Source organism: Corvus cornix, chromosome 5 (assembly GCF_000738735.6).
Source record: "Corvus cornix cornix isolate S_Up_H32 chromosome 5, ASM73873v5, whole genome shotgun sequence".
In the NCBI taxonomy this organism is placed as follows: Eukaryota; Metazoa; Chordata; class Aves; order Passeriformes; family Corvidae; genus Corvus; species Corvus cornix.
Genome location: NC_046335.1, coordinates 25067848 through 25084954, shown reverse-complemented (window position 1 = coordinate 25084954; position 17107 = coordinate 25067848). Strand labels below are relative to the sequence as shown.

The window sequence follows — 17107 nt, the reverse complement described above, 5'->3', positions numbered from 1 at the left end:
GAAGAACACCAGGGGATCCTGCAGCCAAATCTATTTCCTTCTCCTGATCTATAAATGTCTGGTGGATATGGAATTTTTGCCTCACAAAATCACATTTACCTTTTTCACAAAGTGAAGTGAGGCAACATAGACCCATGCTTAGTACATAATTATTTAACATATCCTACTATTTCATGGTGCTACTCTGACCTGTAACTGAGATTTAATGAAGTGCTTTGGCAGAGAATTAATATTAGGGGGAACATAAACCTGCAATTTTTTAGTCTCACTTCATCCAATTATAGTTTGTTCTTACATTACATAATCTATTTTACAGTTTTCAGTGGAGAGGCAAGAGTGAGATCTTACAATATTTAATGATGTCTAAGGTTTTTTATCTCTAGCTATTTTAGCCTTTTGCAAATATTGAGGGAAGTCATATTTGATAAAATTTCCTAAGGATTCTTAATAATTTAGAACCCTAATCCACAGCTTCAAAATCAGCTGAGGCCTCAGTTTCTAAAGGTACGTGGACATGTGAATTCTATTTATTGAAAGTGATAAACCAGATTAACTGAGTTAAAGGCAAATGTAATAAATGGCTCAAAAACTAGAGTTTTGGTTCCTTAAACAGTTGAACTGAGGTTGACCAAGAAGGATTTGCAAGGCAGGATCCAACATCCAAGTGTCTTGCCACACATTGAATACACATTAACAACCCCACATTCTCTAAGTGAAGGGAAAAATTACGGAGCACAGTGAAGAGCTACTCTAATTATCCATGGGAAGAAATACCAAGGAGCATTAGGAACATGACAGTCAAATGAGTATCATGCCTTGCCAGTTACTGAATTGCCTCTGTCCCCTGTCCAAAGTCATCTTGGAGAAGAGGAACACGTGTTTCTGTAACCTTGTAAATCCATAATTATGTGTGAAGGGTGAGGTGAGTCTCTGATGGGCTTCTACAGAACAGGGCAGCTTGATGCAGTTTGATGGCTAAGATGCTCACATGGAAAACAGAAATACGGAAGTCTAAAGGTGACTTGATCCTGATCCCAAGGAAACACTTGTGATATTGCTACTACCACTACTACTACTGACTGGGGTAAGAAGGGTTGGAATGAGGGAATGGCCATGCTTTGTCTGAGATTAGACGTCCTTGGGGTGTATTTGACATGCCAGCTCTTGAAGGGAAGGTAGGTGGTAGAAAACCTTGTCTGGGAATGTCAGTGCCTTTAGATGTGAGATAGACATCAAACTGTGAGTACTTTCTTTGTGTTGAAACTCACTTTCCTAGGAGGTTTCTCTTGTGGAAACTTGCAGAAGTTTTGAGGATTTGAATTTTGTATTTTTGGCTTGGGTTCTTAAAGTTGTATCAAGATCCTGCATACTCCTCTTGAATCTAATTCATGGAGGCAACTTTTTAAAGATACGTAGTGTAAAAGTACATGGAAGCACTTTACTTTTATAAAAAAGGTGCATGGGCAATTCACTTTGTTTTGGTACTATTTGTACAGGACACGTACAGATTTTCAGCATAAATAAGTATGAATTAGACCCTTGGTCTCTTCAGTACCCTTATCTATCTATTTGCCTTAATATATTTTTAGACACTGAATACATGTGAAATTAGGCATAAAAGCCCAATGGGCCAAAGTTCCAAAGGCACTTATGCATCTTCGTAAATTTTTTTTATGGCATTTTACTGCCGCATCACCTGCCACATGGTAATAGAAATGTGGAAAATAAAAGAGAAAGTGATGATGTTTTCATTTTGTTTTCAGCGATAATAGTTAAAATCACATACTATTTCTCTGGAAAAAAAAAGAACCACACTGAGCAATGTAACACCGTTTAGTTTAATTTGATAAGCTCTTGAGAGCAGTTTCACTTAATACATGGTTCTATATAATGTCTTGGCTTAGTCTCGGCTGTGTGAGGGTGAAACATGAACTCAGGCATAACTCACTGACCATTGTTTTCAGTCTAAAAAATACATGGGCACACCTGATTTATAACCAAAGTAAGGAGCTAGTGACACTTGGCATGTGGAAATTACTGTTTAGCTTGGTGCCAGTTTCTGCTAAACTTTACCAACGTACTTTTGTCTTGGTCCGAGCACTTTTGACTGTTCAAGGAGAAAGGTTTCCTTCAGCAGAGAAGTGAGCCAACTGTTTAAAGGGTGTTTTTTTCCCTAATAAAATTTTACAGCACTTTTATGTGAATTTAGTGTTGGTGAAAGGCCCTGCACGACAGCCCAGGGAACAGAGGCCCTAAGTTCGTTCACAGACCATGCGCAGTGCAGACAGGAGTAGTAGCAGCACTCCCGCCCTTCCGTACTCACACGTGTTCTTCACAGCCCAAACATGATTTCCTGTGGTGGATAAAAGATTGATGTGGTCTCTGATGCTCTTCTGTCATTTGATTTTCATCTGAGACTGCCACAGGGCTACAGCCAGATTCCAGGTGTGGACAGGTTTTGTGGTGTGGACGCCTGCACATAACCTTCCTCTTCACCAGGTATACAATAACTTCTACCAGGTAGTCTTTTATTTTAAACCAGTTGGATTTGCACCAGTAATCTCCAGTGAGTGAAACATCTTTCTTTTAGTCCAGCTCTTTAGCTCAGATGAAACGTGATGATTAAAACAGTGGAGAAAATGTTCTTACATAATAGAACTAGAATAGAAATGCTTATGTTGGCATCACCAAGAGTAGTTCTAACACAAAGTGTAGGGGTAAATTTGTATTATAATTGGTGTGCACCTCAGAGGCTGCATGCAGTATATTCAAAGGCTGTAACTCCAGACAGCAAAGATGTTAGAGACAAAGAGCCCTGTCAGAATTACTTGGACTGCACATAGGCTGAGGCTTTGCATTTGACATACATACCCTCTTGCATTAGCTGGACAGGCTGTCCCACTGGAGCCCCAGCTGGATCTGAGGAGGTCACATCACCCTTTTCCTCTAAAATGAGAGGAGGTTGGCTGCTGTACATTAAGAAGCCCAATGCTGGGAGTGATGTCAAGGGACAGGGGAAAAAGATATCACCACTATAAGGTGAGGGAGGGTGTGGGAGACCAAGCACACTCAACACCGTGGGCTCAGCAGGAAAAGAGGCTCAAGCATTTTTGGGCAGTCTTAGGCAAGAAAACCAGTATGAAGGTGGTTCAGCAAAGACATGGTACCTCTAGGTATAAAAATTAGCACAGCTCTGAGTATCTACATTTTTTTTTACAGATATCTTGAAGGTTTAAGCATTGAAAACTGATGCAAATTATGGCTGAGTTTTGTGGACTGCTTTTAGCAAGTTAAGAGAAGAAATTGTGACATTTTGACTTTATTTTGTCTTCTTATTGAGAATTTTTGAAGTTACATGAATTATGGTCTGTGAAACAGTCATGGTGAGGTAATTAACATTTTCACTGAGGCTTTAAAATACAGGAGGAACGAAACACTTAGGAATGGAAAATGCACTTCTCTTGGCCTGGCATTGGCATTTACTGGAGCTCAGAGGAATACTTTCTAAGGAAAAACTTAGAAAACTCTTGTTATTTGTGTGAGTAATATAAAGATTACTGGTTCTCTTGAGGACCTGTCCCATTGTGAACTGAGATTATATGCCTCACTTCATATTTTCCTGGTGATTCAACTGTGAGGGACTTGACTCTTCATTACTAATTTTCCTTAAAGAGTCATTTAAAACTATTAAACCTCAATTAATTTGAGTTTGGATTCAGTACAACTGATTATGTTTAGAATTAAATGCAAAAATTCAATGATAAAGAATTTATTTTACAACAGTGTTGTATTTTGTGATGATGCTATTTCAATGTATACACAAAAATATGGCTGAATATTTTCTTATTTTCTTCAATGCTCTGCTTGGACTTCTGAAAGACCTACTGGAATCTTGTAATATTTTTTATGCTTAGTGTTGCATACATTGAGAATTGGGAGAAGAAGGGTTTGAGAGGAATTGTGTCATTCACCTGTCCACCAAAATCCCACCTATAAAGCATTCTTCCCAGATGGCACTGAAATTTCTGTGTGTTTCCAAGCTCAATTTGTCTTAGACAAGCTTATTTCATTGCATTTCCTGTCATGGCTCCCTCCAAGTGCTTTGCACACAGTACTTACGTATGTTTTCTCATTTAGCAAGTCTTGTTGGCATGTTATTTCAAGTAATTCTGTTCATGATCCACAGCAGGATTATTATAGATTGATGCGTGACGGTGTCTTGGATTCCAGGTGGAACAACGTCATTAGGATATGAACCTGCATACACACACACTGCTGGGAGGATAATTGTATTTGGTTTAACAACATTAATTTATTGAAATAGGCTCATTATCTGGCCCATAATTTGCAACCCGAGTTTAATGTGTCTCCTTTTCTGTCTCTCCTTTCTCTTCCTCTCCCTTGTACCCTCTTTTTCTCCTTCTCATCCCCTCATCCCTGCCCTCTTTCTGTCTCCCCCTGAAATCATGGGCAAGTAGCAGAAGCCTGAGCTACCATCTTTGCTACAGTTTGAAGGATGAGTACATGCAAATAACACTCCCTTGGATTTGTGTAGCATCACCGGTGACTTTTGAGGCCTCTGTGGCTGGCATGTATTGTCCTTGGGACAGTGTCACTGAGATGATGGAGAACTCTTATAAATGTGGGCCACCTAAAAATAGGGCAGCTACTCAGTAACTAAGCTCTCACCGTGCTTTGCTCCCCATAAGGGATGCTTAGATGTATTGGGGCCAGCAAAAACTCCCTGTGCACTACTTACAACCTCAAAATAGAGCTTATGCTCCATATAAGTGGCTCCAAAGACTTATTCTGGCCCTCTGTGCTGGAAGGACTGTTGTGCAGCATGCGTGCAATGACTGCATCCTGATGAGGAGTGGTGTCATCTGATGCTAAATGACAAGGGAGCAAACCAAACACAGGAAGGTCTTTGCTTGCTGCAACAGCTGCTCCCGCTGCTAATTGATGCTGTGTATCTGTGGCATCATCCCAGTGCTTATTTTAGGCTGTTTCCAGCTGTGAAGGTTTTTGTCTCACAGCTAGTGGTATCTGTGCAGCTGGCAGAGTGAGGTAAAAATAAACACAACTAATTCAGCAAAGCAATGAGAAAAATATACAAAGCAATGTAAAAATAATGTAAGTCAAGGTTATTTGGGAGAGACATCTGAGTTTGAGCAGAGAGTGACTGATCAGGCACAGAAAAAGGTTGATCACCTGCCTGTGACTATCAAGTGAAGTGGAAGATCTTAATGTGAGTTTAGGACTTACTAAATTTGTTGGGTGACGAAATTTTCCAAAGACCAAGCTCTGATGGCACTATTGACAGTTCCTCTACAATGCCCTACACATATGCTTAAATATTTACTGTGAGGGTGGCATTTTGAAGAATGAGAATATATTTATTAATATATTATTTTCATGAACTCCCTGCCTCTTTCCCGAGTAGCAGTTAAGCAACTACTGCTAATAAGAGCCCTTTTTTGTCCCTCTTTTAGTTTGGATAGTTCCCCTTAAGAAATAAAATTTGTACCATCAAACTTACTCCTCCCCTCTCCCCACCTCTTCGTAATACCCAAGTTAAAAGAGCATTCAGGATGGCTGCAAAGACACTATGCAGATATATGAGACCCTAACCACCCGCTTCCCTTATTTGCAAGACAAACCCAACTGGTCTGCAGGTCTTCTCCTGCAGTTTAATATCTCACCTGTTTGAATTCAGCCTGTATATAGGCAATTTTAGAGGAAAAATATCAAAGTGGATTTACTAATAATTCTTAATAATATTTAGACATTCTGACTATTGTAGGAACCTTGGCATTGGAAAATTGTCATGAAAAGAGAAGACCTGATGCACAAAAAACCTACTCCCTGGGTATTCTGTTTATCTGCTTTTAATTACCTTACCTGCTGGTCAAAACAGCTATAAATACATGTAACCACAATTATTTTAGACCTCATTAAACAGCTGAATGTATGAAGTTCTGGCAATTTGTCTTGAACTTTAGTGACTAGAAACATAAATTCTTATACAGTTATTCCAAATATATGTTTCCTGGTTCAAACTTCAGTTAAATCTAGTGAGTTTTCCTCCTTAAAATAGAATTTGATTGATTTCAGTAAGTTTTTCCAGAGATATCTGTATTTTTTATTCTTGTAGTTGGCTACTGTGTGGAAAATGTAGGTCATATGTTTGTTAATGCCAAAACCACCATATAGTTTCATTAACTTAGGAAATGAATTCTACTTTTCCAGAGGGAAATATATCAACTACTGTTTTGCCTCAGAGTTTTGGATATACCACCACAAGCTGTACCCCAGTTCTGTGGGTGGGAATCTGCAGTGCCAGATTATAGCCTGAAAATGCCAACCTCTGCTTGTTTTAAATATGTAACAAATTTCTTCTTGCCAGAACTTAGGGAACTGGCATTCCCAGGTCAGTCACATTACCTAGAATGCAAATATGTTCTACTTACAGTAGCGAGACATGAACTAACAGAAAGGTAAAATAAACGAACTTTACTTGATTTTATCAAGTTGCTTTACTTGATAACCTTGCTCAGCTATTTTATTTACAATATCATTAAGTGCTTTCTTATTGCATTCTGATCCATTTCATAAGGGAAACGCTACCTAGAAACACAGAAACAAACATTGCAACAGAAAAGAAGCAAGTTCATAAAATAATATTTAGTTAATCTGCAACGACAGAGAAGTCCCCACTTGATCTCTTTGTTTCAGGATATCCATTTCCTACAGTTTCCAGTAAGTTTGGATCCTACACTGGTGTAGAGATATACTAATATTGTTATATGGCAGTGGAATATGATATGAAGTCATATCTCTTTATAAAAGCTTTAAATCTAAGTAGTTTGTCCAACATCACCACATATAAATTGATGAATTTAATATAAACATTGATAATTGATATGGATTCATACATTGATGGATTTAATTTTAAAAAAAATCTTTCAAAGTAGCTACAATTAATTTGTGTTTAATATTCCACCACAGTGTTCTCTCTGAAATAGAAAGAAATTTGTCACACTTTACTCAAAGGAATACTTTTGTGTTCATATTTAGGACAGCTCAGTTATAGATATGTGAGTAAATAAGTAGAAGTTTTATATCCGCTCATCTCATGTTCAAACATCTTCAGTATTGAAAAAAAAAAATCTGAGTTTTACAGAAAAGTATATGAGTGAAGCTCATTAAAAATGGATTTACACTCAATAAGTCCTGGCTGGTAATGGGACTTTTTCTCTTGGGGAAAGAGTGTGCAGTGGTTACATTTTCAAAGACATCTACTAAAAACATTTGTTTTCATCTGGATTCATGATTTAGTACAGTGCATTTTTTTGAAATGTGTGCGTTTCAAAAAAACCTAGACAATGTTCAACCTGTGAATGAAGCTTTCCAGGATACGTGTTTGCACAACCAGAGGATAGATGACATCTATCTAGTGCTAGAGAAGGTTTTGTCATTAACTCCTCTGAGACCAGGATTTTATTCAGTGAGTTTGCATTTTGCTTTAGGGTGGGGCGGTAGAGTTGAGAGCTCACATAAAGATGCAGCTCCTGTAAAAGCCACTCTTTGAAGCCTGTGAGAAACACCAGTGCCAGTACAAGCAGAAAAGCATCAAAGCGTAATTTACACAATTCCTTAAACTCTAACATCTCTTCACAGTGTTGTTCCAAATCCTGTATCTGATGAGGCTACATCTCAGCAGCTTATGCCAGATAGCCAAAATCCAAGAGAGATACCCCCAAATTTTGCCCACAAGCCTGTAATTGCTGCAGTGGAATGAGTGCTGCTGAACAAGAGGTCTCCCCATTGCTAAAACACTATCCTTAATACATCCCCTCTCAAATAAAATCACTCAGAATGATTTCCATGGATGTCCTACCTAAAGGGGACAGTGACCCAAGGAGAAAAAAGCCTGAGAGGAGAAGAAAAACTTCCTTGGATAAATAAGAATCAATGGCTTAAAAAATTTTTTTTTCTTTTTCTTTTTTCTCAGAGCATCCCATTCCTTTTATCAAGCCACCTAGGTAGATTCTTGAATCCACCTCCTGGAAAGGACGCATAAACCTGCTGCCTGAGCTGTCTTAAGAGCTTGATCAAGCAGTGAGGTAAGTGCCTTTTACTACATGGAAACTACAAGGTCAGAAGGGGAAAAAGTACTGACAAGATGGTGATTATGAGCATTAATCATAATAATATCAAGGTTTTATTTAGCACTTTTCATCAGAAGATTTTAAAGCACTGTAAAAAAGAGATGAGTCTCATTATCTCCATATTTTAGATCTAAAATGTGACTTCCAGTATGTTAAGACTTGTTCTCTGAAGGGGTAAAAAAAAGACTTCTAGAATCAACAGTACTTATTCTTTGTTAAATTTCTAACCAACACAGTGAATGTTTTTAAATCTACTATTCTGTGGGTTGTGTAAGGAATTTTAATTGCTTTACTAGTAACTTGATATAGAGCTAATGAATAAATATAATTTTTATCAGGATGCTGCCATCAGCTGATAGAACCAGTACACTGACATTTGCAGGACAAATTCAGAAAATTCTGTTAGCATGTTCAGTTCTGTTGCTGGTTACTGCTTCATTTAGTGGGGATTGGTAACTGGATATCTGCAATTTGCAATGCACAGTAAAAGGATCAGCTTAAATCACCTCCATAAAGGGTTTAAGCCAATCCTTTTCCTTTGCCTTTGCATAAACCTTTCAGAATATCCTAGCTAAGATCTTGCACACTAACTAGCAACCGGGAGGTGCTTTTTTTCTATTAAAAGAAGATGATGCTACCAGAAATAAATAACTGTGCCCTGAATGCCCCACAATGGAGTTATGCTGTAAAACCAGGAATATTACTGTAAGCTATTACTGAAGGGCAAATTTTTACCTTCTGCTATCAGGAAAATATTTATGTTTTATTGTGTTAGAAGATAGACCTTGACACCTATCAGAAGAATTTTATCCTAGGAGAAAAGACTTATGGCTGCAGACCTGCACAGAACAAAACTCAGTGTTCGCCTCTCCGCAATGCCTCTGGTGTAGGGAGGCATAAGAATTTGCTTGGGGTTTTGTTTCTGCCTGGGTCCAAGGCTGATCTGTGCAAGTGAGTCTTAATGAGAAGAGAGATTTTTCAAAGTTGTGAGGAGTTTTAAATATCCAGGAGGAAAGTCAGAAATACAAATAAAAATATAAATTTGTCTGTGTTCAGAAAAAATGGCGTTACTGAGGCAGTATTTGAGAAGGTTTAAAGTCACCCTATAGAAAATGCAGGTTTGAGACCTGAATCTCAGGAAAATTTTGTGAAATTATGTTGCTATTTAGAAGGAGGTCAGTTTGGAACAATATTGTGAACACTGACAGTTACAGCTTCTGCTTCTAGTGTAGGGCTTGACCCGTTTTCGTTTATGCAAATAAGATTTGAGATGTGGAGTACATATGGGAAAAAAAAGCAAAACTGCTACACTTCAGGAGACCATGTGTCTTCCTCCAAAGAGTGAGATCTTTTTGTGTAGGAACTGAAAATATTTTTGTCTTATAGCAAACCATCATGTGTTCTCCTTTTGACTAAAAATAACTAATGCCAGACACAATGTCTCAAGTATGATCTGCTCTGTTTTATTTCTCTTTCATTTGTTTTTTTTTGTTGTTGTTGTTGCTTGCAGTCATGATAAGGAATAAATAAGACTGATCATTTTAAGCTCGCTTAAAGCATCAGATTTTTCAGCTCCATTTGATATAGACCAAATAGATCCTGCACCAGCTGGGCTTAATTCTGTTCATGAACTTTATGTTCCCTGGCTCTGATGAAATTGTTCTTCTAAGAACTTTAGCTCAAAAAGGTCTTATCTATGTGAAAGATCAAAGATACTCAAAACCCCATACCAAACTGCCCCCAAACCTACACCAATATTGGTTCCAATTCCATAAATTTAAGGGTTTTAACAAGAAAATACGAGCTAGTATTTCAAATATGTGTCATGCCAAACCAAATCTGAATTTGCTACAGAAACCAATACAAGTTATTTAATATATTGTTTTCCCTGTATTTTTGGTTATATACTGTTTGCCAACAGTCTTCCAAATATATTGATTCATCTAAAGCATTTGCAGAGCATCTGCAATAATTTTTAATCTGCAATTTCTTCAGGCGAGATTTTTTGGTATTACAAGTCTGAAGCATTTTGACAAAATTGACTAGTTACTTATTTGGATTCCTAGACGGATAATTTAAAACAAACCAAGTTTCTCATTAATATACACATTATTTTGTGCATTGTACTGTAGCTATAAATTATAAGGAAATAATTTACAAAAATCTTTGCAAGAACGATAATACTGGATATGCAAAATCAAAGTGAATGTCTTGAAGTTTTTAGAAAGTCCTTCAGGGATGTTTTTTCATATTCTGTCCCTATAATAATACTTATATATAAGATGGGGTTTGCCTTCCATGTGCAATTTAATTTCCAAGTAGAAAGAGTGGGGGGAGAAAAGCATTCACTGAAGTAGCTTTACATTCCTGGAGTAAGTGAACACTAAAATTATTTTTGAAGACTTGGAGGAATAAAACAGTTTATGACTTACTCATGTGATATGCTGACTTCTGTCAGCCTTCAGGAGGCAGTGAGTTCAGAAAGTCAGCATTTCCCAGGATTTCTAGGACTGATGCCCAACCAGTTCCTGAGCAGTAGCCCTGGGCCACCTTTCCCCTTGGTTTATGATGTCGTATGATATGGAATAACCCTTTGGTCATTTGGGGCCAGCTGTCCTGGTGGTGTCTCCTCTCATTTTTGTGTGACCCCCCAGCCAACAGCCTCGCTGTTGGGGAGGTCTGAGAAGCTGAGAGGTCCTTGACTTAGTGTAAACATCGCTTAGCAACAGCCAAAACAGTGAGTTATCAATATTATTTTCATACTAAATCCAAAAAACCACAGCTCTGTGCTACTAGCTACTAGGAATTAACTCTATCCCATCTAAAACCTGGACAGCAAGGCAAATGGAGCGTTACCATTTTAGTATCTTTTGGTTTGGTTAATAAAATAGGAAGGCCTGCATTATTGAAGAGAACTGGGATGTCATTCAGGTGGGCAAGTCAGAAATTATTTAGCTGCAATCCTTATTTTGAAATTTCTTTTTTGCTTAAGAAACTATGAAAATAAATGCTGAACTACAGATGTGGCAGAAATTTTGGGCTTCAGAGGAAGACTTGAAGAAAATACTGATTTCATTAGGAGCATATCACCCACAGATTTCATGCTGTTATTCTCCAGTGTGAGCCACGGTTCCATATTCCATGGCAGGAAAGTGTCTCTAAGGAGACGTGAATCACAGCCTATTACATCACAATGTGACAAGTGAATGATGTTGGATTTCCTGCTTGAATGCACAACACTAAGTGCAGCTCCCCACTTTAACTGCTGAGGATGGGAACATACCCCCATGGAGGCCGGCACTCCCCTACTGAGCCCATCCTCTTTGAGCACTCCTTGAAGGATGACAAATGCGGCATCTCTTCTCATACTACGTGTAGCTCACTCTTTTTACTCTCTTTCGGATAGCAAAATGCCTCTTGAGCCTCCTCTCTGCTATTCCTTCCCTTTTCATGCTTGTCTCTTGGGAAAGCAAGTTCTGAAGACAGATGTTGCTTTCTCCTTTTATTACTATTCCACCTCTTTGCAGAGTCTCACACTACACCACAAGTTACAGCTCATAAGTGGATACATATGAAAATAATATAGCTACATGCTCTCCATGCCACTGATTTAAACATGCCAGTACTGACTTTACCCTCCTTTCATGGGCGTTATCTTACAGTGAAACTTCGAGAATAAACAGCTGTGAATATTTAACAGCCACTTTTCCAAGATCCTGGTCGTTAGGTCAGAATGCCATGGTGTCTTAATTAGTTTGGTGTGCCTCCCCTTTTCTTTTCTGATCTGAATGGCAATTATAGGGTAAGTAACTACTCTGCTTTGTCACCGTTCCAGTACAGCAAATTATGTTCTTGTTATTTGTCACATTGCTAGTTTTTGTGAATGGATAATATTGATTAAAATCTGTTTTGCAAATAAGACACAATTTATGAATGCAATAAGCTTATTCTAGAGGGAATTTACTTTTTCCTGATCACTAGATAAAATATGTTAAAGGAGATTAGTTCTGCTGTGGTGGAATACTTTGACAAGATGTTGAAATCCCTGCATCCAAGACAGTTCTATTTGTACCAGTGGAATAAAAATTAACATGTGCTCAGTGTACTAGGTCTTGAGGCCAGGACATTCACCTTCTAGACTCATTTTCTGTTTGCTAAACCCATTTAATTACAGATTTAAAGTGCTGAAGAAATGTGCAGTACATGTGCATCTTAGGTAACTCTGGGAAAAAATAGTTTACCATTTTCAAGTCTGAAAATGAAAGTCGGGCTCTTTCAGACCAGCAGATTTGGAAATCTTCCACACATTCCCACAGAAATCCTTCCTGGACCCGGTCAAGACTAGACATATTTAACTTGGTGATAACAGGCTGAAGATGTTAAGGGAAGTTACTGAAGCAACTGTAACTAATGCCACAACAGGTTGTAAACAGAAGAGAAAAAAATTAAAATTATTAGTACATGTGTTGGAATTTCTGTTTAAAAGCATCTTTTAAATGACTGAAATAGCTAGATAAAATTTGGAAAAGAAAACTCCATGAGAAACTCAGTCTGAGTCCCTGCAGCATCCAAAATGGTTTTTCTACTACTTCTCACTTTATTTGCCAAATAAGCAAATCAACAATGAGGGCTATACTTTCTTCCGAAAGTGTTTTGGAAAATTCCTTTCTAAGAAAAAATTTAGGAGAAATAAGTATGTTTCTTGAAAATGTACTGGTGTACAAGAAAGATTTTTTGGGTTTTTTCATTCCTGTTTTTTCTAGGGTTCCCCATCCATCTTAGCAGGCAGCAGACCAGGAAAATAACTGATTGCTTTTGTACTTTTGGGAAAATCAGGTAGATTGCTTTTCGGTGTGCTGAAGAAATGCAATGCAAGATTTCACACCACTAAAACTCCTTCTGAGAGTCAATCCACTTCTTGAGACTGTGCCTGAATACCCCAATTAATTCACTCCAGTTGATATTACTAACATCTTGCCTTTCTACATCTTCTCTCCAATTGTAATCAGCTGCTTCATAATAATTTGTTTCAAAGTGAAATAGATGTAACTTTTTTCTTTATTACCATTTATTTATTTATTTGTCACTGTGTCCTGCCATTCCAAATACCAGCAAAAAGCATGGCAGGGCCACAGAGGTATTTTGGTGGTTCTTCAAAAGAGGAAAGACGATGGTAGGCATTGGAAAATATTTTATTATAAGCCTTACTGAAAACATTTGCAAACTAAACCAAATAACGGAAGCCTACTTTATTGCACAACTGACCATATGAAAATAAAATGTGAATAAAATTGTTTTGAAAACTCCAGTTTACAGAAGGAAGTTTAGTGTAGTATGGAAATTGTCAAGGAAAAATTGTACAGGGTTTATCCATACTCCAACTGCACCGAGAAACACTGTGTGGTGAAAGGGTTAAACCAGACCAGGCAGCCCTACCACAACAGGGATATTTTATCATATAACAACCAAAGCATTACCCTGCTGTATTTAAAGGGTTTATATGCTGGATTAAGACATCCCATCATCTTTGGTTCCATGGAAGAATGGAACAGAACCTGAAATAGAAAGCAGTCTTATATGCGGGGGACTTGACAAGTTTTTCTGTGTTATTCAGTCAATTTTTGCTGTCATTCTCCAGCATAGCACTTGAATCCATTCAACCTCTAATAGCATGAGAGACTCTTTATTCACTGAGGAGATGTTGATTAATCAAATTATGCAAGGAGTTGTCTGAATTTTCTTCTTAGAATTCAAATACTCCAATGCAATTATTCCGTGAAAAATTTACGCACTTTCACTGGCACTGATCACTGGTGTGGCTGATGTGCTCTGATAAAGTCCAGTGTTTCTAAGAATATACTTGGGTCTAAAGTAATAGCTTTTCTAATGATCAATAGGGATCTGAAATCTCATAGTCCTAATATCAAGATTTTTTTTGAGGATTGACCTGAAATAAGCTATAATCATGTTAACTCTTCTAGCATTTTTGATGTCTTACATTGTGTTGCAGTTTGCACTCCAAAGTGCCAAGCCAGCCAGGAACATGGGAGTTAAGCTAACCAAAGTGGTGCTAACTCTGACTAGACCCTGGCAGACCTGGAGAGATACAGTGAGGATCAGCTGACTGACGAGTCACCTAAAGGAGGTGCTGGGGGTCTGGCCGTGCTAAAAGGTGCAAGCACCTCCTACACTCCCATCTGCCTGCACTGAGATGACTGGGATACCTGAAGGTCTCTCAATTAGCACTGGTCTCCTACACTTAGGGAACTGTCTGGTGCCCTTAGTGTTCAGCATTATTCATGATCAGACCCTTGAATGTGTGTATACGCTTAAAGGAGGAGCAGAAAATCGCTAAAATATTAATTAGATAACAGTTCTGCTTTAGTTAATCTGAGAAAATGAGTGGAAAGCAAAAATATAGGAGGTGGAGTACATACAGTGCTTACTCTATATGCTGCTTTGTTTTTAAAAGAGAGAAACCAAGTTCTTAGAGGTTCCCATTTTTCTGTTCTTATGAATGATGATGCCATTCTGGAGTTTTTCAGTGCGAGAGAGAGGAATGTCTTTGAAGTGTTTTTGCTAGGGTCCAGTCCCAGTGCAAATACAACATAAAGATGTTGAATAATATTTCAGTGCTCTATGTTTTATGGAGAATTTTGTTTTTCTTTCATTTGTGAGGTTTCTTACGTTCATCTGTTTAATGCAACGTCAATAACTGAACCTCTTTCTCTTTTTAATCTCCACAGTGTGAGAAGAGAATACCCTGCAGGTATTCTGTTGAATTTATGAGATTGTTAAACAATTTGTGAGATTTTTATGTTCAAAAATTTATGTGATTATTAAACAAATTTACGAGATTATTAAATTTACAAATTAATGACATTATTAAAAAATTATAAGATTATTAAACAATTAAAAAAGCTTATCAGACTACCACTAGCAGTCTAGGAAAAGAGCTAGCCAAAAATGGAGAATTTCCACTCTATAAAAAATCCAGATGTTTGAAAATTTGTTTTTGTATCTAACACTCTAATACTAAACAAAGAATGATGGCTGCTTCTCTTGGATTAAATATGCCTCTGTATATTTCCAAAGTTTTCAAGTGCTCCTGCCCCGTACACTTTGACTAGTTGTGCTACTCACAGAGCTGGGCTTCACTGGATATGTCCAGTGAAATGCAACTAGTTGGTTGGAAGTCCCCTCCCTGGAGGGATGTGGGAGCTACAAGCAAGTGGCCCACACTTCCTGTGAAGCACAGCAGTATCAGAGACAGATGCATAGATGCATATTCGATATGAAACACAATGTTTGTTTATGAAGAAACAAAAAAAAAGAACCTGTCTATTTTGACTGGAACCAGCCTGAGCCTCAGAGAAATCCCTTTCAGTGGAAAACTGAGAATGACAACAGGATTGCAGCAATTAGGCTAATTCCAGTTCTGCAAAACAGATGTTTTCAAAGGGAATAGTTTACATAGGGAAAGGTCTGAGCAGATCTTCTTTGTAGTCTTAATGACACGACATATCTAAACTTTTTGAAAGAATGGAATGTTTTCCCCAAAAACTGGTGGTTTTTTGTTCTATAAACAATCCCATAGTCCTGAGAGGTGAGAATTAACAGAGAAGAGTAAAATACAAACCAAGGGTAGAGCTGGAGATGAAAATCTTATGGTAAGTTTATACACAAGGCAGGGATATGCAGAAAACACCCAAATACAGTAGGAACAATATGAATCTCTTCCTTTAAAGTTTAAACCAAAGGCCACAAGAATCTCTACTGGATTTTGTCTTAGGCAAAACTGACATTATAACTTTAAATAATAGTAATTTGAGTGTGTGTATACATTATCTATCTATCTATCTATCTATCTATCTATCTACCTATCTATCTGTCTATAGATATATCTCCAAATACACTAAGTAACATTTAGGAGATGGAAAGAGAGAGAGATTGCAAGCATACATATGAAGAGTTTGCCTACTATCAGGTGGAATTTAAAGTTGTATTTGTTTGACTTGGTAAATGTGATCTTTCTCTTTAAGTTAATCCTTAAATTTTAAAGCATAATTTGTTTTGATTGAATTTCTAATGTTAATTAGTGAGGCTTGCACTGTTAAAGACATCAAGAACATATAATTATGTTCCTTATAATTATACCATAATTGTTTTAGTATGTTAAATGATCTAATAGATTTTTTCCTGTTTCAACAGCAGCAGTACTACCATCTCTGTTTTATGAAATAACTGGCAAGCATTCAGTAGGTGCTTTCAAGCATTTCAAGTAAAGTTTTGATGGGTATTCATCTACTAATGAAATATTCATGCATTATATTTTCTCTATGACAAGTGACTTTCACTGAAGCGCCTAATGCTTGGTTTGCTTAGACAGATATAACATTCAATCAAACTAATGGAAACTGTGGAGTACCGTTATACTGGTTATTATTAAATCAAATTCTCTTGATAAATATTGAGTCTCTGATGTTAAAAAGCATTTCTAGCATGATGCATGGATAGCAAAGCAATAATCTGGCCCCTTGTTAAAAATGTTAATACTACAGCTGTCATCATTTAACAATTAACATGATTTCCCAAGTGGAGAAAAGCCTCAGAGTATTCAAAAATACAATCTGTATGTTGTTTGATATTTTCCATATTGTGTACGCATTCACTGCCAATGTAGAACACTTGGACAAGTTTGTATTACCAGGAAAGTATGTATACTTTCTCTGCTTAAAATTTAATATTTCCTTCAAGCATCATTACTTTCACCCATGTAAATACGAAGAAATCAATTTTGGTAATTTCACAGGCAGGAAGCTAATGGTCCTATTACAAAACAGTTGGTAAAGGCCTCTAGAGAATTGCCTGGGCATATTGATGTTGTTTTTCCTACTTGCTGTCTGGTTGCTAAATTTCATTAAATTAATCTAAAA

General features: G+C 37.4%; 1 long non-coding RNA gene across 1 annotated transcript in view; it reads left to right on the top strand.

Annotated features, from left to right (window-relative positions):
- The window catches only part of LOC104684861, a 45732-nt gene extending 28832 nt beyond the window's left edge, over positions 1-16900 (top strand). Inside the window, exons 5-6 of the long non-coding RNA XR_751037.4 lie at positions 8015-8126; positions 11164-16900. This is a non-coding gene — a long non-coding RNA (uncharacterized LOC104684861). The remainder of the gene's footprint in view (positions 1-8014; positions 8127-11163) is intronic.
- Positions 16901-17107: the final 207 nt, after the last annotated feature.